The 25,420-nt window shown below is 42.0% G+C and overlaps 1 long non-coding RNA gene across 1 annotated transcript in view; it reads left to right on the top strand.

Moving 5' to 3' along the window:
- Window positions 1–1,227: 1,227 nt before the first annotated feature.
- The window catches only part of LOC309373464, a 57,427-nt gene continuing 33,234 nt past the window's right edge, over window positions 1,228–25,420 (top strand). Inside the window, exon 1 of the long non-coding RNA XR_014170057.1 lies at window positions 1,228–1,351. This is a non-coding gene — a long non-coding RNA (uncharacterized lncRNA). The remainder of the gene's footprint in view (window positions 1,352–25,420) is intronic.

Raw genomic sequence — 25,420 nt, 5'->3', positions numbered from 1 at the left:
CAAAAGACCCAGCTATAATTATGGGCAAGCTCAGCTTGATTTGAACATGGCTCAGTGTTCAAACTTCAGAGTCAGAGAAGAAAATAATATGATCCCTGGGTTTGTAATACAGCCAGACCTTGTGAGCTTGGCAACTTCAGCCATCAAATCAAGTAGTTATGAATTTCAACACCAGTCAGAACCCTCTTGGGCCCAGAAATTGGGTGCCTGTGAGGAACCATTCATACTCAACTGAAGTAGGTGATGCTGAAGAAGGTACTATGGCTTCTCCATGACAAGTTACTTACTGGACTCTCCACTGCTATGCTGTATCCTCCAACACACTGGCTGCTACCTCCATCTGTAGAAGGTGGATAAGGAGGTGCTCAGCCTTGGGAAGGAGGCACGAGGGCTCTAGGACCCTGACAGAGCGTTATGCCTCTTTCCCAAAGCCCAGTGTCTTGCTTACTAGGCTTTGAGATGGCACCCCCTTGGCTCAGCACCCCATATGTGTGCACCACTTAATCCACCTCTGCTACCTTCTTACCTACAGTCAGTCATTGGCTCTGGATCCACGTTCTGTTGCTATCCCTGCCTTCTGCCCTACCAGTCCCAGTGGGCCCAACCAGTCCCCACTGTCTATCCTACATATTTTGCAGCAGCCTGTCTCTTCTGCCCCAGAAGCTCACCACCATCTCCGAAGCCTGATTCTGCAAAAGCTTAGGCATCAAGCACCAGACAGAAACATTAGTGGATTTCTTATAATTTTTTACTTTAGCCCATGGAATAAGATACAGATGGCTGCTACTGCCTCTTTCTTTAGTGCTTTGGTGACCTTAAGTTCCCCCAAAAATTGCTGGATGAAGGAATTCATAGACCAACAGTGTGCACATGAGGGGATACACACCACGGCACCCTCCTTTTGTAAGAAGATCCATGTTGCTGATTTCAGTTAATGTTTAAGGTATTCTAGCTAGACTTCCTGATGCCAGGAAGATATCAGGTGGGGGGTAACAGATGAACAACAAAATCAAATGGAATTGGGGGGGGAGGCAGTGATTTTATGCCACTGTCTCCTTTCATACATAAAGTCTGTGTTTCTGCTCTAAGTGTTGCTGTTGGCGGCTGTTCCAGTACAAATGAAAGAAAGAATGTGGCTCCCAACGCCTACACCCAGGAGCTTTCAAAACAGGAGGCTGCTACACCTGTGGGGATAGAACAAGTGTATCAGTGTCCCGGGCTCTGCCTCAGCTCGTCCGCCTTTGTTAGCTGGAATGTGCCGATGAGACAATCAGGTGCAGCAGGCGCGTGGCAGCCTGCTCCAAGGCTGCGTCTCTGGAGACAGGGAGGGGCCTGTGACTCATGGAGCCAGGTAAGCTCATGATAACCATTTCCAACTGCTGCAGTGATTTAGGGCAGAAGGGAACGTTTTGTGGCATTAGATGGGATTGGTCTGCTGCTGCACTGCTCTCTTGTACAAAAACACGGAGGAAGGGAAGAGGTGCATGCAGGATAAAAGCAGGAGAAGACTTGGGGGTGGGGAAAAAAGAATTTGGGGTGTGTCAGAGATTTTGTGGCTGCCAAAAGATAATGCACTGGAAAATTACTTGGGCTACCTTTATTATTTATTTCATTATGACATTTATACCCTGCCCTTTCCTCTGAGGGAGGCATACATAATTCTCTCCCTCCCCATTTTATTCTCCCAACTACCCTGTGTGGTACTGTAGGTTAGGCCAGTGTTTCCCAACCTTGGGTCTCCAGCTGTTTTTGGACTACAACTCCCATCATCCCTTGCTAGCAAGACCAATGGTCAGGGATGATGGGAATTGTAATCCAACAGCAGCTGGAGACCCAAGGTTGGGAAACACTGGGTTAGGCTAAGAGAAGGTGGCTGACACAAGGTCACCCAGTTAGCTTCATGGCTTAGTGGGAATTCAAACCCTTATTTCCCATGTCCTAGTTCAACACTCTAACCACTACACCATACCCTTGGGAACTTGTGACTGGGCTTTTTGAAATGGTTGCATAGTTCCCATTTATTTTGATGCAGCTTGCTTGGGAGAACATCCCATATTATTGTGCTCCATCTGTGTCTGGTACAATTTGGCTCCAGGTGATTCTGTTTTAAGGTTGATCGTATCTCCTTGTCTAGACATCCTCCTTGTGAATCCTTCATTGTATTGTCCTTCACAACTGTTGACAAACTTTAGGTTCTATAAAATAAGAAACTGTACAACATTCATATCCCTACATTCTCAATATCTTCATGAGCACATACACACACACACACACACACACAATTTGTACAACGGAAGTATATCTTCATGGTACCCAACTACCTAGCATTACAATTTAGCAGAGCATGCTCTTTCTATCTCCTGATAATGTAGATGCAGCTAATTCAGAAGTAAAATGTAAATAAATATAAATATATAAGAACGGAAGAAGGAAAAAAGGTAGAAAGAAAGATTCAAATGGTTGTCAGAGCACAGAGGAGCAGTAATTTTACCCCCAAAAGAAAGGGGACCCTGATTAAAAAATTGAGGCATGATGAAGGAGAGACAAACAGCAGCAGAAATGGGCAATTTAGCAGAGCAATTTGATATGTCATAATCAGGGCAACAATCTGCTTTTATGAAGGCAGGGCAGATTCCCCATAATTCCTGGATTTAGTAAAAGTTAAAATTAACCAAGGTTTGATTAAACCCCCTGGATTTAGTTATACTAAAAGCAGCTCAGCAGAGCTAGCTGGATGGGCCATTAGCACGGGACAAAGGCCAGTGATGGACCATCAAGGAAACCATCAGAGGGCAAGGGGGAGCAAGGCCCCTTCTTTGCTGAGTACTAGCAGGCAGAGCCAAAGGCAGGTTTAGGCGTAGGCTAGGGGAAGGTCCTTGGAGTCAGCAGCGAGATTGAGAACGAGGGGCAGAACTCCATGTGAGCTGAGGGTGGCAGGCTGGAACTGAGAGACACAGAGGATGGCTTTTTGCTGTCCTCTGAATCCAATGCTGCCCTTAAGAGCGAAGCCAGACCCTTGTAGGATGTGAATGCTCTGCAATCCCTCCATCTAGGTGCAGGCTGTATATATGTGTAAATAAAACCATATATCATTAAGACACCACAGTCTCTTCTGTGCCACATTGTCCCCAAAGGGAAAACAGACCTTGGTAAGCACACCTGCAAACCTTGGAATATTGCACTGCTCATGGAGATTGAGGTGGCGTGTATTACTACTTTCACACAATTTATGTATGGTCCTGCCCTGTTGGGTTTCTGAAGTTTTTCTTTTTTAAAATAGAACCATTGCTCTCTGAGTACAGTGTGAGCTCTTTCCTTTAATGTGCAAACAGGATCAGCAGACGGGTTATTAGATCACTTAAATTGTTTTCTTTGCAAGAAAAGTCCCCCAAAGCAGTAGTATTATTTCGGTATCAGAAGCCATGCTTGCGGTGGCCAAATACATGTTAGCTACAAAAAAAATATCCTCAAAGCGTGGTTAGAAAAGTGCTCCTGATTAACATGAAAAGGATGAATGGGACAGATTCCTGTTAATGTGTAGCAGAGACTTCACAGTTCAGTGGCTCCATGGTTCCATTGGTCTGATTCAGTTATAAGGCAGTTGCATAAGTAAACTCAGCACCAATGCCAGAAATACAGCCCCAGTGCCAGAATCATCCATGACATAAACCAGGCTCCTCTGTGCATCCAGTACCCCCTGGAAAGCCACTGCCACTGTATCAGACTGTAATAGAGGAGGGGAGAGAAGTGATGCAGGACCACTTTCCTCTCCACTAAGAAGCTAGGATGCGCCTCCAAGTGTCACTTGGAAGCATCCATTACACAAAGCTGCAGCACAGGAAAAGGGATGTGGGACTACTCTGCTGATGCAGCCAACAGACCAGAAACTTTCATCTCCTTGAACTTTCCCATCTCAGCTGGTCAAGAAAACAACTTGTAACTCAGAATTTAAACCTAAGCTTGCTTATTTCCTCCTCCTTCCCTTTTTAGATTATATGTCTCTGGGTAGGAACTACTATTTTTTTAATGGATATGTAACCTTACAAGCTTCTTTGAGAGTCTTTTTTGGCTGAAAGGAAGGAGAACAAATAAAAATAATAGATAAATAATCTACTCCTGTGCTAGTTCTGTTGAAATGAACAAACAAGTCACAGAAGTTACTAGGTGTGATGTCCCACATTCTGGCAGAGAATGTCATAAATAAACCTGGATGGTTCATGTTAGTTTTTCACATAACACTCCAATTCAAATTGATAGTTTATTTTGGTTGAATGGGGCATTTGAATATGCATACAACAATAGAAATAGATTAGCCTCTGAACTGCAAATGACCAGTTCTTTTTTTAAAGGAGGAGGCGAATGGGATGAGAACAAAAACACAAACTCACTGGAATCTTGAATGCAACTTAAATCATTTCACCAGGGTGGGGAGTGGGAAATCTTGTAACGACTGTATGTAAAAATATGGGCAGCTGTTGGTGCAGATGGAAACCCCTTCCAGGCTTTACATGCTTTGCTCGTGCCAATTTATTTAAGTACCACCTTTTCCAGCATGCTGAGTATATATTACTGTCAAGCCCTAGTATTAGGAGAAGGAGCATGCAAGCCTGCACTAGCAGTTAGCAGCAAGTTTATAAGAAGAGTCAACAGCTCTGAGCAAGGATGGTCCATAGGCATCTTTCTGTAAGTTTGCTTAGGCACATATGCATCATATGATGTAATGTGTTCTCATTTTACAAGCTGAAAATGGAGGGCCAATCAGATGCACCTCCAAGAAATAGAAACTATGATACAGAAAGGATATACTAGACAGCTACACACAGATCTGGATAAATTCACTCATCTGAGATAACAGAGGTAGAGCAAGCTCAGAATAATATTTCTTCAGAAAATGAATGTGGGAGGGAATCATGTTCTTCACTACTTTTTGCTGCAGTTATAGGGCAAGAATAGCATTTTACAACCATTTACTTTCCTTCATTATAGCAGTGTTCATGGCTATATTATTCTACCAGTGAACTCATAGCTTTGTTTTCCTTCTTCCAAATTAATGTTTATTACTCTTAATTGAAAAAAGAGGGATTGTGCTGTAGTTGTTAGAGTGTTGGACCTGGGAGACCAGAGTTTGAATTGTGACTCAGCCATGAAACTCACTGGGTGACCTTGGGCCAGTCATTGCTTCTCAGTCTAACCTACCTTGCAGGATTGTTGTTGGGATTAATTTAGGAGGGGAAGATGCATGGATACTACCTTGAGCCACTTGGAGAAAAAGGTGGGATTCTAAATGCAATAAATAATAAAAAAGAGTTTTAATCAAGTTACTGGAATTCTGGATAAGCTTTGCTAATTAACACTTCAATATTCTATTGCATGAAAACACACATTTTAACTCTTTCAATTTTCTAGCTCCTGTTATTTTTGTTAAAATTAATTTATCTATGTATCGCATTTTCTCCAGGCCTCAATCCACATGTATGTATGCATTTTCTCCAGGCCTCAATCCACAATTGTGCATCCTCTGAACATCATCAACCTCCAGCAATTTCCAGGTAAATGAATGGAAAAGTTGTGCAGACTCTGAGCATATATGTGCCAGATTGGGGCTCCAACTCCCATCAGCTCCAGCCAGCATGGCCAATGATCAGGGATGATGGGAGTTGGAGTTTAAAACATCTGGAGAGCACCACATTGGCTAACTCTGGTGTAGACACTACTGAGCTAAATGGACTAATGGTCTGACTCAGTATAAGCCAATTTTTATTAAGGTACCCAAAGAAGAAAAAGAACAATCAAAATGTTTTCATCAGGTAACAGTAGCTCAATAGCAAGAGAAATCAAGCTGCCATTTTTTTCCATATGAAGAGAATTAATTTTGTTTAGAAATCCAGAGTTCCCCTTTCTCTTTATTCTGTGTACCTATGAGAGTTACATTGGATTATTTTTACTCTCTTGATATGGAATTGTTTGGGATGAATTTACAGAAAGGCAATTAGCAGCCTATGTGATCACACTATTTAAATATTTTAAAACATTGCTCTACAGGGCAAAGGAAAGTTGTTTGGCTTTGGTGTAGAATTACATGGCAGTAATGACAGAGGTTTTCTGTTGAGTCACCCTTGATTCAGGTACTAAACCCCCTCAATTAAGAGACAGTGTAATTATTCCTGAATCACGTTAGCAGGTGGGTCCAATTAGTTCAGCAAAATAAAATGGAAAAGGAGGAAAGTTGAGATGGACTTTAGCTTTGTACAAGAGGCATCTTGGACCATGGACATTCATGTATAAACCTCTACAACGCTCATGCAAGAACAGAAGCAAGCACAGTAGATAATTATTCTGTTGCGGACCAACTTGCAATGACCCCCACTCAAGGGAACAAAGGCCTAGACAATGATAGGTGTAGCAAGCTGCACAATACAACATTCTGGGATTTAAAAGTGGCCACAAGTTTTGTTTATTACAGTTGTAGGTAGGCTTTGGCTCAGGCATTGGGTATATATCCATTGTCAGCCTCTAGGTGAAAGGCTGATGCATGAGCCTGCTTGTGCTTGTGATTAGGGGACCTCCTCAAAACCCAGGTCTACCTAGTTGGCCCCCCGAGGCCACTGCCAGAAGCTCTATGGCCTTCTGCCCCTCATGCTTGGCTTTTGGACAGAGTCTTCCCACTAGACCCCTTTAACGGGGTACCCTGTGATTGCACCTGGTTGCATAGGGGTGATGCACCACTTCACCCCAACCAGATATTAGACTAATGATTGCACCCAATGCCTTATCCACCAAAAGTTGTGAATATTTGCTATGAGGAAGGCAAAACATCCAAATGGGGCCAATCTGTTTGCAGGGAAATTCTTTTCCAGCTCTGAATACGGCAAACATTAATGAACCACAGCAAGGTCAATGAGTGGTGCAAGGAAGAAAAAAGGTCAGCATACAAATAACTACAGCATAGAGGGCAGGCGGGCGAGTTTTACCTGTAGATATATTGCGTGCTTCTAGATTGTCACTATTTTTGGGTAGGATCCAATCACATATCAGCAAATTCAGCTTGCACGATTAAAGAGCTCTTGTGCAACAAGCTCACTTCTTCCACCCCCACCCTCCATTCAAAATGGACTCTTTGCGATACGGAAAGCAATGGGGCAATAATATAGTGGAAAGTGTTGAATAGTGCTTGGTGCCGCTTCCTATAACTGCCCCATAAATCAGAATGAAGGCTCAATAAATAACTGGTGTTGTCTAATCTACCCATAACCGCTATGTAAGCCAATCAAGATCAGTGCTCAATAAACAGGTTGTCTAGAAGTGGACATGGTCTTTTCCCCTTGTTTCCCTTGTTCTGCTTTGCTACGTTTCAAAACCAAGGCATCTACTGCAACTCTGCCAGGCTATGCCATTTCCTAACGTAGTTTCCTGAGGAAATATTTTGCGTAGCCATTAAAGCATCAGCCATAAAATACTGCAGATGTATAACCTAGTCTTTCATTAAAATGAATAATTCTCAGCTGCTGAAAGTACACACTGTCCTCGCACCATCAATGTGTTATCTGAGGCTCCTTGAGAGATGTCTGTAAATAGTAATGCCTAATATTTGTTGTTAAGAGACAGGCAGCGAGGGCTCAATGGAGCTTAAATGGCAGTAGAAATCAGATACATTCTTGTTCAGAGCTACCTATCGAACCTCCATCAGACACACTCAACATTTTACTGTATCCTCTCTTGCCCCTTCTTAAATTTCATCACCTCGAGTGCTGTTCTTAGATACCATGCCTTATGCAAAAGAACTGTCATAAGATGAATCTATAAAATTTTGTCAGCCTTTGTCATCAGACAAGTCTGACATTTGTCTGAATCTGTGGACAATTTTCTTTTACACATTTCATAACTCTTTATCATTGTTCTTGTTAAAGGATTCTGTGATTCAACTGCGAATCAGTTATGACCATTCATAAAAATGCACAGCTTTTCCAGATGAAAAGCAGGGTGTAAATGCTATAAATAAATAAATGAATGAATGCATCAAACATGCTGGATTGCCTACACTTCTGTGTTGGAAAAAGCACACAGGCATACAGACAGTTACATTCCACAACATCAGGAGGGTCAATTTTGCTATGTAATTAGTTGTTGTAAATGTGGTAGCCACCTCCAGTAGCAGTTTCCAGCCCAGGTTTTCAGTGAAATAGGACTGTGTGTGATCATCACATGATAATCTACACATGGCACGCTTGTTACTTCTTGTGTATGTAGGAAGTGGATCATGTCTGAAGCATCCCTAAAGACTAGTACAGTTGACTTGTATAGACATTTACTCTTATTGGTCAGAGGGGGAGCTCTCTGTGGAACCCCAGAATTATGACATCAGTATTACATAAAAGCTTACACTGGTTAGTTATTGGGCAATCAGTTATATGTGAGTTACACAAAATCTATGGTAATTGTCATAGAGCCTATCATGGTTAGTTTGCCCTGAAGAATACTTGAGGGTATATTTGGTTGCTGAAAAAAATCATAGCTGCCCTTTGGACAAGGCAAATACAGAGTGAGATGAAGAATGTCTTATTTGTACAACAATATGTTTCTTAGCTTTATGCAACAACGGATTACTGGGTCTATATTTTCATGTGATGATAGGCAACCCAAAATAATTTGCTTGGGTGATGTTCCATGCAGCCAGGGCACAGTCCCATAGCAAAGTTATGCTCAGAAATGAGTCTCACTGAGATCAATGGGGCTTACTTCTAGATAGGTGTGTATGGGATTACTGCCTAAGGCAGCCTTTTCTACACCATTGTTATGAATAGTTTAGGAACATAGGACACAAGTCAGATCAAACTTTACATTATTTTAATGGCACTGGATCGCCGTCTTAGATTTATAACCTTCCTTATTTATGTGTAATTGTAACCAGATAAAGATTCACTTGTTTGAATCAAAACTACCCTTCATGCAATGGAACTAGTTCATGTGTTTTGCTTTTGGAGGAGGTGGAATAATACACTTCACAGCATTGCTCTGGAGAACTGACAAGCTCAGCATGGAAGGGAAGCAAGTTTTATTTTCTTTTTTTAAGGCTTAGCTGCCTAAAAAAAAAAAAAAATCAACTCCCAGCCATTATAACAGCACCAATTCTTTCAGGGGTTACCATAGGCACTAGATCAAAAAAAGACGTCTGCTCTGGTGATCCTGAATAGGAACACACTTCACGCTAAATGGAAATACATAGTAAAGGATTTGTCACTTGACCATACTCTCTTAACATCTCTTGAAAATTGTTATTTAATAAGGAAAGTCTCCAAAAGGAAATATAAGCCACAGTTTTTTCCATAAAGGATATATCCGTTCCAGGCCAGTTGGATTTTCTGTGGGTACTGCCATTACAAAAAGGCTGCAAATATCATTGCAGTGTTTGCATGTCAGAAAGCCAGCAATTGTCAGTGCTAGTTGCTGCTTCCATTTCTTTTTTTGCAGAAGAAGAATTGTTTTATTTTGGTATGAGCATAATCTTATTATCGTACAGACTATGCTCTGCCTGATTCTTCCAATAAATTTTCCTGTGCATGAAAAACTCACTGTTGCTGCTGTTCTAACCTCACTCAAGAGTAAGCCCCCTTGAGAGAATTCATGGGGTTGTATGCTTGTGCCTGATTAAGTGGGATTTACTTTAAAGTAAATATTCATAGGATCAGGCTGTAAATAACATGTAACCTAAACCCCATTGGTTTCAATGGGACTTGCAACCAATTAGTATTTCCTAGGTTGTGCTTTCTGTACCTTAAGAAATGCTGAATAACTGAGATCTGTCATTTGCGGTTTCACTCAATTTCTCATTTTCCCAATCTTAAAAACAAGTTGTGCACATTTCCACATCAGCTTGTGATTTATTCTTTTTTTTTCAGTTCTCATGAAAATTCACCAGCAGATTTTCCTTAATATATACATTATTGCAAGCACTTTTCACTAAAACAATGCATTTTTATGCTATTTTTGTAAACATAAATGCATTTTTATGCACACTTTACCCCCAATGTGTGCATTTTTGTACACATTACTTGGCTGTGGAACTGCATTGCAAAATTCAGAGTACTGTGAATTTTGAAGATTGGCTGCATTTTTTGTTTGTTTTAGGAAATGCAAATTTCATAGGTTCTCCTTTAAATAAGAACTGAAATAAATTTATCCCCATCCTTAATACTCATTGAGAGATGCTGTAGTTTTGAAAATTAACTTGCTAACAGTAATTCTTTGCTTTTATAATCTTCTGTGACAAGACTAGTTCATGGATATACAGTCGTGGGGGGGGGGAGTACACCCTCTTTGAATTCTGTAGTTATACATTTGAGCACATAATAACAATCAACTGTTCCTTAGCAGGTCTTAAAACTAGGTAAATACAACCTCAGATCAGATGAACATTCTTTTGCAACTAACTTTATGCTCTGCATAGCTGTGAGATAGCAGCTACCTTTCTTGATGAGATGAAAGAAAAATCCAAATTCCCATTCCCAGATGTGATGGCTAATACATGTTCTGATTTTTTTTTAAAGGGTTCATTATACATTGTCAATCCACTCTGATCTTGTTTCAGTGACCTGGCTATGGATATCAAGCTTGTAGAGATTAATATCCGATCTGGCTCTCAGATACATTTTGTTTCACAAAATACCCTTAGTCTCAGCTAATTTGTATTGCACACACATCCGCTTCTCCCTTTTAAAGAAATAGAGTCCTTATGTTTTATGCCAGGGGAGGGTACTTTAGAAAATTTTCATTTCTCCATGGTGTGTGTGTGGGTGTGTGTGTCTGTTGTGTACATTTTCCTTGGTGGCAATGAACAAAGTCCTCTTCTTTGGCGGCTCCTCTCCTGTCTCCTTCAGCAGACTCAGTGTCTGTACAGGGAATTCCTGTTCCTCGACCAAACCCACAGGCCCTCGGCACTGAAGGACGAGGTCAGGCATCTCACACTTACACTCTTCTCCTGCTGCTGATAGCCGATCTGTGCTCCTGAGACATATGGTAATGAAACATACACATAACAAGTGTGTGCACGCACGTGCAAAAATGCACACACATACAAACAGAGCCATTGCCTCCTTGAATGGAAGGTGAAGTCGCTTTTTAAAGCAAACTCTCTTTATTCAATAAAAATGCATGCCAAATGGTGATAGCTACATTTCTACTGAGCCAAATCACCTTGCATCATTTTACTGCTTCTGATAGAAGCAGTTGGATTCCAAAACTGATTTCAGACCTTTCTCTGTACTTTGTTTTATAATTCCTTACTGAAAGAAGACGATGCTGGCAGAGAGCGTGGCTTATGTATACTTCAGTCAAAACACTCAAGCACTGTATTTTAGAGTTATTGGCTTTATGTTGTCAGAGGAATGCAGGTGCTTTCATAAAAATCAATTGTATCCTTAAATGCACCCGTTAGTCAGTAGTTCAGGAAATATCCGCAGGTTTTTAGAGTTTTGGCGTAGCTTTAGGGAGAGCCACAATCACATTTTTCTTGCACTGGATGCCCAAATCTAAAGCCAGTGATTTATGTTCACAATTAATGGAATAGTATCAGAGAATCCAGTACATGAAGCATGATAACCATTTCTTTTGAGTCCCTCTTCAGCTCATTGTTACTATTCACAAGTGCTGAAAAATAATTAAAAATCATGGTTAGTTTTCAGCTAAATAACTGCACTAATATGACTTTCATTTGCATAACAGGACACCCTACTCTCCCCTCTCCACCATGATTATATTGAAATATATATTTACAAACATACTTAGGTATGCATTTTATCACAAAATAAGTATTTAAATAATAATAATAATAATAATATAATAATATAATAATAATAATATAATAATAATAATAATAATAATAATAATAATAATAATAATAATAATAAAATTTTTTATTTATATCCCGCCCTCCCCAGCCGAAGCCGGGCTCAGGGCGGCTAACAACAATAAACAGTACAAAAGTATAGCACAAACAACACTCTAAAATCATTCATTATAAAATTGATTAAAATAAGTACCTTATAAAATTGATTAAAATAAGTACCTTATAAAATAAGTACCTTATCTCAATGTGCTTTGTGTTTTTATGTTGTATTTGTATATTGTGAACCGCCCTGGGATCTATGGATGAAGGGTATACAAATTTAATCACAATCAATCAATAATAATTCTACATACATTTGATCCCAAAATCCACATTTTAAAATCCACTTTGGTACATTTTTTGAACCAAGAAGTGTTTCACAAAATTTCAAAATGTGCAAAATCTGAAGGATAATTATGTTCCGATTCATATATTAGTGCAGAAGGTTTGAATTAGATCACGTCACTTAAAAATACAGACCAAATAAAATTTTCTTCCATTCCTGCTGAGCAAATGTGTGTTCCCAACCCACAATTAATACCATTGCAATCAGAAAGAAGTGAAGAGCTGGTGGTCAGGGTTGCTTCGTTCATTCCATGCCCATCAATTCTTCCCAGAAATGACTCCTATGACCATTTTCTCTCTTGCCAGTCATACTTCTGGTTTCAGAGATTGGAAAGGATTTTAAAATGGGGGCATTTCCCCTGGGGGGAATCAGTGGGTAAGGCAGAAATAAGTTTGCCTTCCCAACTGCTGTTTCTGTTCTCTGTCCACATTTGCCTTGTGTAATGTGCAGTTCTCCTTTGAGGGATTTTAACTTGTCCAAGGCCACCCAGCGAGCAGCATGGCTGACCAAGGACATGAACCTCGGTCTCACATGTCCCCATCTAAACCTTTCTGCCTGACCATAAGGCTGTAAATAATTTGAGAGTTGTGTACAGTTGTTGTTAGTCCCTGCATTTCAATGACACACTATGTTCAAGCTTGGCTGGTAGAAAGTCAAATAAGCCTTCAACATTTTTTGAACCTTTTGCTTTATAAAGAATGCCGAAAGACACACACAAAGTGTGAAATTGGCTTATTGTATTTAATCTCATTGGTGGTGACTTACTTTACATGTAAAGTAAGATAATGGCACACATATCTTTCCACCAGAGCAGAATGACCAAAGGCTGCCGCTTTTGCCCCTGCCTCCCAGTATCTGCTGTCTGAGGCAGTCTCTTCACTTTGTCTAATTGTAGGGCCAGGTCTTACTGCTCTTGAAGATTTGATGTGAACCTCTGCCCTATTCCACTGCAGCAGGTTGAAAGTGTTTTTACTTTTCTCCCATAACGTTCTTGTTCTGAGCAATCTCCTCTGTTTCTGAGCTGGAACATCCAAACAGCAGACAGGTCCAGTACTGCAACTGTGCTTCCAAGATTTGCTAACCTGGAAGAGTAGTGGCGGAACTGAATTATTTCATATTTATAAATCAGGCCCTTTTGATTCTCGCTCCTCATCATCAGCTTAAGGTGCCAGAAACATTCTAGCCCTTTTGCAGCAGGAGGAATTGCTCTGTCCTTTTGTGTTTGTTTTGCTAATGTTGCTAGTTAGGAATATCTTATGCTATAACAGAACATGAAGCCGGCTGTCTGATGAGCTATCACTCCACAAAATGCTGATTGTAATCAGATGGGTTGCCGAAGGCCTTGGCTCTGCATGTTTGTGTGTGTGCACACATGCGTCATTCTGTGTGAATGCATATTCAGGGTGGTAATTTCCTGTACTTGGCTCTTTAGCACCCTGCACGTAGTAATGTATCTGTGTGCACCCAAGTACTCATGCTATATGCTTCTTCCTGATAACACAATCTGCAAAAGCTGCAAGTAGGAGTAGTGAGTGAGGAATTAGAGTGAAGAAATTAGGGGGGGGTGTTTTGGTGGGGAAGGGGTTGTGGATTGCAATCTGCCCCTGTTAAAATCAAAGGGGGCTTTGCTATTGATCTCACTGGAAGAAGAGCTGCATATTTGGTGCAATATGAGCAACCAGAGAAGGATTTAATTTGATTGGTCTGTTGCAGAAGCTCAGAAAGTTGTTTGGCCCACTCAGAACAATACTGCAAAGACCCAGACCTAAAGCATTAATGACTGGCTGTATGTCCAACTGAAGGCAGAGAACTCTTAATTGGCAAGGCATGTGCTAAACAGGAGCATGCTGCTGACAACGCCAATGTTGCAGGCTCAATTCCCTTAAAGGACAGCTGCATATTCCTGCACTGCAGGAGGTTGGACTAGATGATCCTTGGGGTCCCTTCCAACTCTATGATTCTATGAGATAGCCCCTCTACTTCTATGAGTGATATCAGATGACATACAGTATGAAGCTGCCTTCCACTGAGTTGGACCATTGATCAATCTACTCTGCCTTATTGTAGCTCCTGGGAGGAGTCTTAGATTCTTCCAAAATCATCTCCCTAAGATCCTTTTAACTGGTTATATGACAGGTAACTTCTGCTGGGGTCCATGCTTCCATGCATGGATCAGCAGGGCTGTCCCAATATAGCTTGCTGTCAGAAGTGAAGGACAAGATGGCACCTCTTACCATTCCATATATACAGTGGTACCTCGGGTTAAGAACTTTGCTTCAGGAGGAGAACAGAAATCGTGCAGAGGCAGAGACAGCGGGAGGCCCCATTAGCTAAAGTGGTACCTCAGGTTAAGAAGTTTCAGGTTAAGAACGGACCTCCAGAACGAATTAAGTTCTTAACCGGAGGTACCACTGTAGAAGCCAACTGGACTGGCAGTTCAATTTGACGGGCAAGAGGATAGTGTCCTCCAATGCTTGTTTGGGGTGCCAGAGTATGTGGCATACACAAATCTGTCCTTCACTATAAGGGAATGGCTGGAGGTTCAGGAGGAACGGCCAGGGAGCTGTCTTACCTACCCCTAGCGTCTGCTCCCTGAGACAATCATCTTGCTCTGGCCTAATGGTAGGGCTGGCCCTGCCTGCAGGGCTAAACCAGAACTATGCTAGCGTAGCTGCCAGACATTCTCTTCATCTCTTTCCCACTCTTTAGCATAGTAAAGTGCCATATTGTATTAGACAGTTTTAATCATTGCTCCTTCTAATTGTAATTATGGTGGTTCCTCAGTCTCTCTAACATCTAATAAAAATATTTCTTCATGAAAATTCAGAATATCGTGTTTGGGATTGCTAGTGTAGACACTGCAATAAATTGCATCTATAAAGCTTCTGCTACAATCTGGAACTGCACCTAAGTCCTCACATCCTGTTACTATTCTCTGTGCTATGTCTAAGCTGCTTGCTGGTCCCATTTGCATTCTTGACTCATCCATCTCCTTAGAAGAACTTGGATCTTAACCAGTTTTCTAGATTATGTGCATTGCCTTCTGCAAGCATTGAGTCTTCTGAATGCTCCAGAATATTTTGGAGGAGTTGACCCCTGCATCACCTGACTTTGAGGTCAAGACAACCTCTAATGCCTGTTGCTTTGTCAGTATTTCATTTTGCCAAGACTTCTCTGTTTGGCCTTGATCCTCAAAAAGTAGCTTATATCCTAAGCTTAGTCATCCTATTGATGTTCATAACCATTCCACGAAGTGCACCAGACACATTGCCCAGAACAGGTATTCTGCTTCACCAAGCTTTTTTCTTTTCTTTAGAAACTATCATTGTTGAACCTAAACATAGGGACTTAAGATCTGAAATGTGGTTTCAAGGGATCAGTGATGCTCAGTGATGTCTACAAATGAATGCAGCCCACTAGTATGAGTTGAGTCAGGAGTCACGGTGAGTCAGAGGCACACCTCTAGAGAGTCACATTTCCTCACCTATCTTTTCATTGTTCCAGAAAGGGTTGTAATTTTATAATAGGAAATTACCATGCCTCTCCCTTCTTCACACAGCATTATCTACCGAGTGCAGGAATGAATAAGTCAGGGCACAGTAACCATCCAGCCTTAATCTGGAGGGGTTGTCTTAACCACAGAGCCTGTCGCTGTAGAAAAGGTGTCAACTGTGAGGTGGTTCACATGACCTTCAGTTACATGTTCAAAGGGGTGTGTGTTGAATTCTTTCCAGGATTCACTCACATAGTGAAGAGCCCTAGGTGTCTATATTGGTCCCCTTCATACATAAGACCTCTTCACATGGTGGTGGTAACAATGACCGCTCCCCGCTTAAAACGGGGGGCGCCCTTTGCGTGGATGCGTGCAGCCCCTAGATCTGGAGCGGCTCCAACAGCATAGGCTTGGCTTTGCCTTCCCTCAGGTGGGATACCTGGAGGTCTCCGCCTACCTCAGTCAGTTGTCCAATCCCACCTGGGGGAAGCGTTGCCAAGGAGACCAGGCCAGGTAGGGGAGGGATTACCTGCCCACACAATAGAGGGAGGATCTTACCTGGGAATCCTCACTTGGCTCCAGAGCTTCTCCCACCCTACCCACCCTCAGTTAATGTCTTATTTTGCAGGTTAACTTTTCCTCACAGGTTTTGCAGGTTAACTTTTCTTCACAGGTATGCGGGCGCTGCTACGTTAAGGTTGCTGTTAAAGGGCCGGAAAGGAATTTCCCTGCATTGGCAGGTTTCGCCTTTCCCGTAGCAAAACGTCACAACTTTGGCGGTATCAGACCTTGGGCGGAATTCTTTTGTCCATCTTCCTCTTTGCGGCGGCGATACCAGTGTTCCCCGTTAAAGGGGTTTTCTGAAGGGAGGCTTTGACCGTACGCCGAAAGGTCATCATTGCTCTCCCTTGCGGCGGTGGCGTTACGGGGGCGGCTATCTCTGCTTGAACATATGTTCTCCAGAGCCGGCCCATCCCCCCCCCACACTGGATAACCCTGAAGCTCCCTAGTTCCCCGGCTGGGGACTGGGGAGGAAGAACGCCCAATGCCTGAGCCAAGGTCTACCCACATTTGAAATTTAATAAAGTTGTGGCCAATTTAATCCCATAGCACGTTGCCTTGAGTCGTTATTCCACATGAAGGGGGGACCATGCGGGATCTGGGGACTCCGCCTGTCCACGCAATGGTGATTTTGCATAAGTCAGAACCTTATTGTTGTGTTTGTGATTCACCAGCTTTCCTTGTTGTAGTCAAGAGTAAGGATACAAATGAACCCTCAGGGTCCCTCCCAACTCTACAGTTCTATGATTCTAATGTATAACTTGCCACTGCAGCAAGTTGGAGGCATTATCAGCTGATTGCATGCATATTTGCATGCATTATCAGCTGATTGCATGCATATTTGGTGGCATATTTGTAGAGGAAGAAGATTCTGGAACTTTGTGCATCTTTAAGACCACAATCCCCATGATGCAGTGCATTCTTGATTGAAATCGTTGTGTGAGAATCAGCTACAGTTTGGTTTTGACACTGTGGGAATCTGTTGCCTGGGGCTTGGAAAACCGAATAAGGAACATCTTTATGTTTAATATTTGTTAGGTTTTATTAAGTTTATTTTGAATTCCTTTTGCATATTGTTTCAAAATATTTTGTTACTTTTGGTGTCTACTTTCAATTGTGGGATTGGGTATGCTACAAATCTAAATGCATTTTCAGCACCTAAGGGTCCACACCTGAGACCTTCCGCATGCAAAGCAGATACTCTGTCACTGAGCTATGGCCCTTTTATGTACACATTTATAATAATTTTATATTACAACTGTGTTGTATGTGAGCATTTTCCAGATAACAAGAAAGTTAAGCCTTCCTCAGAAGCTGCCTACCACATGTTGGCTAATCGTGTGGAAGGAAGCTGTGCCTCCTTAAAAGGTAAAGGGACCCCTGACCATTAGGTCCAGTTGTGGCCGACTCTGGGGTTGCGGCGCTCATCTCGCTTTATTGGCCGAAGGAGCTGGCTATGCCCAATGCTGAAAATCCCCTTGGCTGCACTCCTTAGAACATGACACATTGAGCATGATGTCTGCAGAGGGAAAGCTTAAGCATGTGCATGCCTATAACCTTTCAGGCATCCAGTTGTGTGGAAGTCTATGCATATGTAGGCTTCTCCAAGTATACACTTCAATGCACCAATGCCCACATGGTGGGGGTGGATGTTGTGTGTGATGTTAAGGGACAGGTCAATAAGCACCAACCTGCTCCATATGGTAAGCCCTATGTGGGGAACAGTGAGTGCTCACTGGAAGGACAGATTTTGAAGCTGAGGCTCCAATACTTTGGCCACCTCATGAGAAGAGAAGACTCCCTGGAAAAGACCCTGATGTTGGGAAAGATGGAGGGCACAAGGAGAAGGGGACGACAGAGGACGAGATGGTTGGATAGTGTTCTCGAAGCTACCAGCATGAGTTGGACCAAACTGTGGGAGGCAGTGGAAGACAGGAGTGCTTGGCGTGCTCTGGTCCATGGGGTCACAAAGAGTCGGACATGACTAAACAACTAAACAACAACAAATGTGGGGAACACAAGGTCAAAAGAGAGATTTAGACGTTAAGCATATGCGGAATGGTTCTGGGAGTGGAGTTGACGTTACCCTATGAAAAGAAATCAGCAGTGTCATGATTCTGTAAGCTCCCAAAGATCAAATGCTGGCAACTTTATATATGTAAATTATTTCTCAAAGGATTGTAATGAAATAGCACTACCCATAAGCTGAGGACTCACACTAGCTCCACAGTAGCCTTTTTCTGAAAAGCCTTTATATAAGGAGATGTTGTTTGAGTTGAAGTCATGTTGCTCAGCAACTGATGTGTTTAACTTTTTTTTATATAACATTTCATAGCTCATGGGATTTTCAGCATTAGAGCTAATTTATAAGAAGGCTCCAGTGTAGTTTTCTGAAGTTTACTTTACCATAAGAAAACATTTCCAAATAAATGGTGTAATCTCCATGATATGTATATTATTTGTAGGCTCCTTGACTAGCATTATTATTGAAGCTTTGATGGATGGGGTAGGCTCTCACTGAAAGACCTAAGGTGACAGGTTAGAGTTTTTGTGTCCCAACCCCCACCCCACTTCCAGTTCAGCTCACTCTTCTCTTCCCCCTCCATCCCAAACTGAGAGATATGTACAGGCCTTTTACTATTTTGGTTAATTAATTATCTTTATACATTTTGTACAGAATAACTAATATTCTGGCTGGAAGGTACATAGCTAAATGAACTCTTTGTGGGTTGACTAGAAAACTGTAGACACAAATATTCAACACAAGTATTCAGACAGAATACTCCCCCTTCCAGTTAAATAAAAATAATCCCTTCTGTATTTTCAATGTCTTTCCCCCAGGCTTAACAGAATTCAAGATTAGTCTGTGTTGCTCACAATCTGGATATCTGGATTTCTTTTTGCATGTATGTGTGTGTGTGTGTGTGTGTATGTGCAGACTGGCAAGGTACTCTCAATGGGCCTCGTCACCCAAGCCCTGAAAATTCAGTACAATGTGGACATTGTGATGAAGTCAGGGCAGTGGGCCTTTTGCTGTTTGAGGTACTCAGCACCTGCCCAAATTTACCATCTTCCAAAGTTGCTTTCTCCTATAACTACAGTTATAGACTCTTGAGAGTCCCATGGACTGCAAGAAGATCAAACCTATCCATTTTAAAGGAAATCAGCCCTGAGTGCTCACTGGAAGGACAGATCCTGAAGCTGAGGCACCAATACTTTGGCCACCTCATGGGAAGACTCCCTAGAAAAGACCCTGATGTTGCGAAAGATGGAGGGTGCAAGGAGAAGGGGACGACAGAGGATGAGATGGTTGGGCAGTGTTCTCGAAGCTTCCAACATGAATTTGACCAAACTGCGGGAGGCAGTGGAAGACAGAAGTGCCTGGCATGCTATAGTCCATGGGGTCAAGAAGAGTTAGACACAACTAAATGACTAAACAACAACAACAATAACTACAGTTAATAATAATAATAATAATAATAATAATAATAATAATAATAATAATACTATATTTATACCCCACCCATCTGACTGGGTTTTCCTGTTAAAATGCATATAATAATGAGAGGCTGACTATCTTGGGGTACAATTGAGAGTATTGGGTGATGTTTTGGCTAGGGTGATTAGAGTTGGCTGTACCCACCTTTTCTATCCCTCGTCTGCCTTCTGGAAGTCATCCTAAATTCTCTGGCCAAATGTCTTATATGACCCACTATCTCCACTGCTCGTTTTCATCTAGAGCTGAGCAAACACGGGGAGAAAAATATGTTCATAAACATTTGCTCAAATAAACACCACAATTTGCTTACCTGGTACCCACAGACCCTTTTATTCCCTTTTGCCAAATACTGGGACGAGAAAATGTTTGTTTCACAAACATACTTGCCTTAATGGAAAGTGTCTTGAATTCTTGATGATACTTATGGCTGTGAGAGGGAGTTTGTGTGGCTATCTTGAAAACACTTTTGGAGTTTCATAGTTATCTCCTCAGGGATCAGTGTGGTACTCAGAGACATTGCTATAGTGTCAAAAATTAGATTCTGACTACAAATTTTAAATAGGACATAGTGAACTAGTTCTGCAATGTATAGTTGAATAAACTAGCTGCCATATAATTAATTTTTCAGTGACAAATTCATTGGATGCAAATGTGAAAATATGTGGGGGGAAATGATAGCTAAATTAATTGAAAACATCCCTGCAAATATTTGAACAGTTAGAACCAGTTGACAATCAGTAGATAAAAGTCTGTGGGCCAGAAGTGGTTGTCACTTCCTTCTGGATGGAAATAAACATGATGGCCTTTTTTAAAAAATAAAGCCTTTGAGCCTGGTAAAATTATCAGCCATTTTTGTCATCGGCAATGAGTAGTTTTCACCTGCACAGCAACACTTTCATGATGTAAAAAATAAAATAAAATAGTCATGAATACATAGGGTGGTGTTCAACTAAGCTTTACTCAAGGTAGACCTACTGAAATTCATGCTCCTCCATTTCATTGGCTCTACTCTGACTACACTTTAGCTGAGTAACAGCCAATATATCCCATTTTTGACAGGAACAGAGTATCCTGGGAGAGAGCATGGTGGACTAGCTAGAACTTCGGAGTACTCACATTGTAAAACAAAACAAAACAAAACAAATTCCAGGTCCTATTTGGTGGTTTTATTTGCTAACTCTTAATTTCCTTTTGGAAGAAAGGCAGGACATACATTTAAAAAAGTAAGCTAAACAGCAGTTGTCATCATAAAAAATTGGCCGCTATAAATGTATCTTTATCAGAGTGGGACTTGGTGGGTCTGACATAATCTCATTATGGAATTATGTTGACAGCTAGCAATCACTCTGCTTTCTTCTAAAAGCTTGAAATTTACTCATCTTGCTCTAGTTTATTTCCATGTCCATAAGTCAAACTAATGAGTCTATATTAGGTATTTTCCACTTGCCTGGGCCCACACAGGTTTCCCACTATTTCTCTGATATGCTAACAGGTGGCCTAGCTAACTCCTTCAGGATCCTTTGGTAATGACATCAGGTTCAAGTGATTTTTATTCCTTCAGACTAAGCAAGTATTATTGGATACTTACATTATCAAGGGTAATAACAAATGCAGCACACAGCTGCTCTACGGTTGGCAGGGAATTCATTTTTTTATTTCTGTCTGATGTGAATTTCTGTTGGAACTTCTAGGTTTATCTTTTAGCAGGTTTTATATTCTGTCCAGAAGGATTTCTCTTCACTTTGTGAATATACAATATACCCCCTGTCTCAAGTCTGTGAACCATACCAAACTTTTTGTTAAGCAAGCTAAGTCGATCATAGAAGCGATGGGGAGGTGGAAGATAAAGTGCATTGTCCCTTGTACAGAGATTTCAGAGCTTGTGTTTTGAGAGACCTTCTGACAGCAAGAGGTGGCCGGACCAGGACTGATATTGCCTGTGATATGTTGGCAAAGGGACAAAGCAAAAAGTAATGCACTATTATCTTTCACCTCGGCAGTACCACAAACACATGTCTGCTGGGCACAGGGAACCCCTTTATGCTTTCCTCCAAATAGTCTGAAGGCATTCTTTGGGAACAAAGTGCAGCCAAAGCTTTTAGGAGGATGACAGAAGTTAGATCTTGAAAGTATTCTTGAAAATATTGGTCAACAAATTAAACCAATGGGAAATGGGGCACTGCCCACCCACCCCAGTCTTAATTCCTCCAAGCTCACCTGCCCTTTTCCTTAGGACCAGTCCAGGGGGTGGCAGTACCTCTCTGCTTCGTTTCAGCATTGCCCTTGTAGGAGCCAACTCCTGGGGGCTGTGGGGGCTTCAGCCCCGCAATAAAATATTTGTTGGCATTCCCATTCAAATGGTGTGTGTGTGTGCACTATGTCATGTGGGGTGGAGTGTATCTGGGCACCCACAATATTTTATTCAAGTTGGCACCCCTGCTCAGCAGAGAGGAGGATGGGGACAAACAATAATTAGTTGGCTCTTCCTGTCATTGGCTGTGGCTATTCTTGTCACTGGCTCTGGCATTGCCTACTGATGACCTCCTTGTTTTCTGTCCTACGAGCTCTAATTGGCAACAGCCACTGCTGAGGCCCAAAAATACTGGGAAAGATTTCTGGAAGTAATTAAAGAAATGACAAATGAACACTTACGTTGTGATAGGCTGGTGTATCTTTTAAATTCCCCATCCTCTAAAAAAGGAAACCTGGATCACCAAGCCATGAGCTTTGGTTGGTATTAAATCTATTAATAGTGGCTAGAATAACATATGCCAGATACTAGAAAGATCAAACAGAATCCGAAAGAACTGTTAAAAGTAAGGGAAACAACTGAACTGATAAAATGAGCAGCTTACAGGAAGCTATATGTTAAAAGTAGGTGGAATATCAAGAATGGTTGTGAGCTGGGTACTTGACTGAAGACAGAACCAAGTGCTGGAACAAAATACAATAATATATCTTCTGTGATATTATGCAATTAGTTAGTACAAGAGCTCAATCCTACACTCTTTTTACATTTACTGGAAAGTCTTAGCATCCCAAGAAAGCGAAGCTGAAATTACACCAGTGTATGTTGCTTGCCAGTGAAGTGGGACTATTGGATTGCTCTACTTAATATTTTAGTTTCCTGTTGCTTTATGAGTGTGGGTGTGCAGATTTTATTATGAATGCAGTTTTGTGCCTGTTTTATCATCATTTGTCCAGAGATGCCAAATTAATTGTTTGTTGACATAAAATCTCTCTCTCTCTCATTCTCTCTCTCTCCCTCTCTCTCTCTCACACACACAGAGTGTAAACCCATATGAAGGTTGCAAAGTGAACATTTAAGTTTAAACTCCTAAGGACAATTATTTGGAAAATTATTTGGAAATTGGTTCCAATGAAAGCATTGAAATCCCCCCTACTATGCTCAAGATTAGGATGGAGGAGTATAAATCAAGCATACACAAGAAGATGTTTTGCTTAAAGGACTCTGTATTCAACATGTGACACATTAACAGACAAAGAAACCTTGTTCCTCCATAATGTAATCAGCATATCCTATGGTCTCCTCAGGCTTTTCAGCATTCACTTTCTCATTTCCATAAACAAGGCTACAAGACTGTTTCACTCAGTCCTAGGAAACCCTGAGGTTAAACCAAGAACTCCTTTCTAGAACGCATTATGCTGTGTTAAGTACATTTCTTCCTTGCTATTAATTTACTGTGGCATGGCATGAAGAAGATTGCATCACAATTACAGTGTACAGTTTCAGGAATATTTTGCCTGCATGCTGGTATGGAATAACACTTGGCTTAGAATTTGGTCTGATCTCCAACCAATCCTTGCTTCATATTTTGTATGATTACAGCCATATATCCAAAACAGGTGAGTGCATAATATCCTCACTTTGGAGGTGTGTGTAGCCTGGTGGGGGGTGGGATGGACAAAGGGCAGTTGCTGAAAACCAGTTTTTGCTTAGCCCTTGGATATGTATGCAGAAAACAATGTATCCACAAAACACTTCTTGTCCTGGGATTTTGCTTGAGGGCCAGAGAAAATCTGCTTAGGAAGCAAAAGGCCCCCTTCCAGGTTTGTGTTGCTTCAGAGGGGGGAAAATATTCAGAATCTCAAAGATTTATTATTAAGGCACTGTTCTTGATTTGCCCAAAACACAGGCCAACACATAAAACTGCAGCCTGGACCTGGCTGACATTTTCATGGTTAAGCAGCACAATGAGTCATCAGCAAAAGAAATGGCCAAAATTAAGCCTTAGCTAAAACAGGGCTGCTTTCAGATGTCTTCTAAAAGTCAGGTAATTGTTTTTTCCTTGTTTATTTCCTGATGGTAGGGCATTCCACAGGGAGGGTGCCACTATTGAGAAGGCCCTCTGCCTGGTTTCCTGTAACCTCACTTCTCACAGGGAGGGAACTGCCAGAAGGCTCTTGGTGCTGGACCTCAGTGTCTGGGCTGAACAATGGAGGTGGAGATGCTCCTTCAGGTATACTGGGCCGAGGCCATTTAGGGCTTTAAAGGTCAGACCAACACTTTGAATTGTGCTCGGAAATGTACTGGTAGCCAATGTAGATCTTTCAAGACCAGTGTTATATGGTCTCAGTGGCTACTCCCAGTCACCACATTGTGCCACATTCTGGCTGTCACATTCTGGATTAGTTGTAGTTTCCGGGTCACCTTCAAAGGTAGCCCCACGTAGAGCTCATTGCAGGAATCCAAGCGGGGGATAACTAGAGCATGCACCACTCTGGCGAGACAGTCTGTGGACAGGTAGGGTCTCAGCCTGCGTACCAGAAGGAGCTGGTAGACAGCTGCCCTGGACACAGAATTGACCTGCACCTCCATGGACAGCTGTGAGTCCAAAATGACTCCCGGGCTGCACACCTGGACTTTCAGGGGCACAGTTACCCCATTCAAGACCAGGGAGTTCCACCCACCTGTTTGCCCTTGTCCCCCAGAAACAGTACTTCTGTCTTGTCAGGATTCAGCGTCAATCTGTTAGCCACCATCTATCCTCCAACCACTTTCAGGCACCCACACAGTACCTTCACTGCTTTCACTGGTGCTGATTTGAAACAGAGATAGAGCTGGGTGTCCGCATACTGATGAACACCCAGCCCAAATCCCCTGATGATCTCTCCCAGCGGCTTCATATAGAAGTTAAAAAGCATGGGGGAAGAGGATGGAACTCTGCGGCACCCCACAATTGAGAGCCCAGGGGTTTGTTTCGCTTTTACTTAGTGTCAGATCACCCACATCCATAGAGGTAAACACCAGGTCTAAGGCATGTCCACGACTGAGTTGGACCAAACTTATTCAGGGACAGCCCCATGAGGGCCATGCTTTCCATGAAGTCCCGAGCGCCTCCTTGTAAGGTTGTGTCAGCATGGATGTTAATATCCCCTAGGACAACCAAAGTAGGTGTCTCCAGGAGCACATCCGCCAAGACCTGAAGCAGCTCAGCCAGGAAATCCTTGGTGCAGCAGGGAGGTCGGTACACCAAAAGGAATCCTGTACTACCCTATTGCCCAACTTCCAGAACATGCATTCAGAGAACTGGGTCTTCCCAATAGTACACCTGGTGTAAACTAATGACTTCCTAAAAATCACTGCAAGCCCCCTTCCCCACCCGTATGACCTGGGTT

The sequence above is a fragment of the Podarcis melisellensis genome, assembly GCF_964234715.1.
Source record: "Podarcis melisellensis genome assembly, chromosome: 7".
Lineage (NCBI taxonomy): Eukaryota > Metazoa > Chordata > Lepidosauria > Squamata > Lacertidae > Podarcis > Podarcis melisellensis.
Note: the sequence above shows the minus strand (reverse complement) of the source record. Positions and strands in the feature narration are given on the sequence as shown.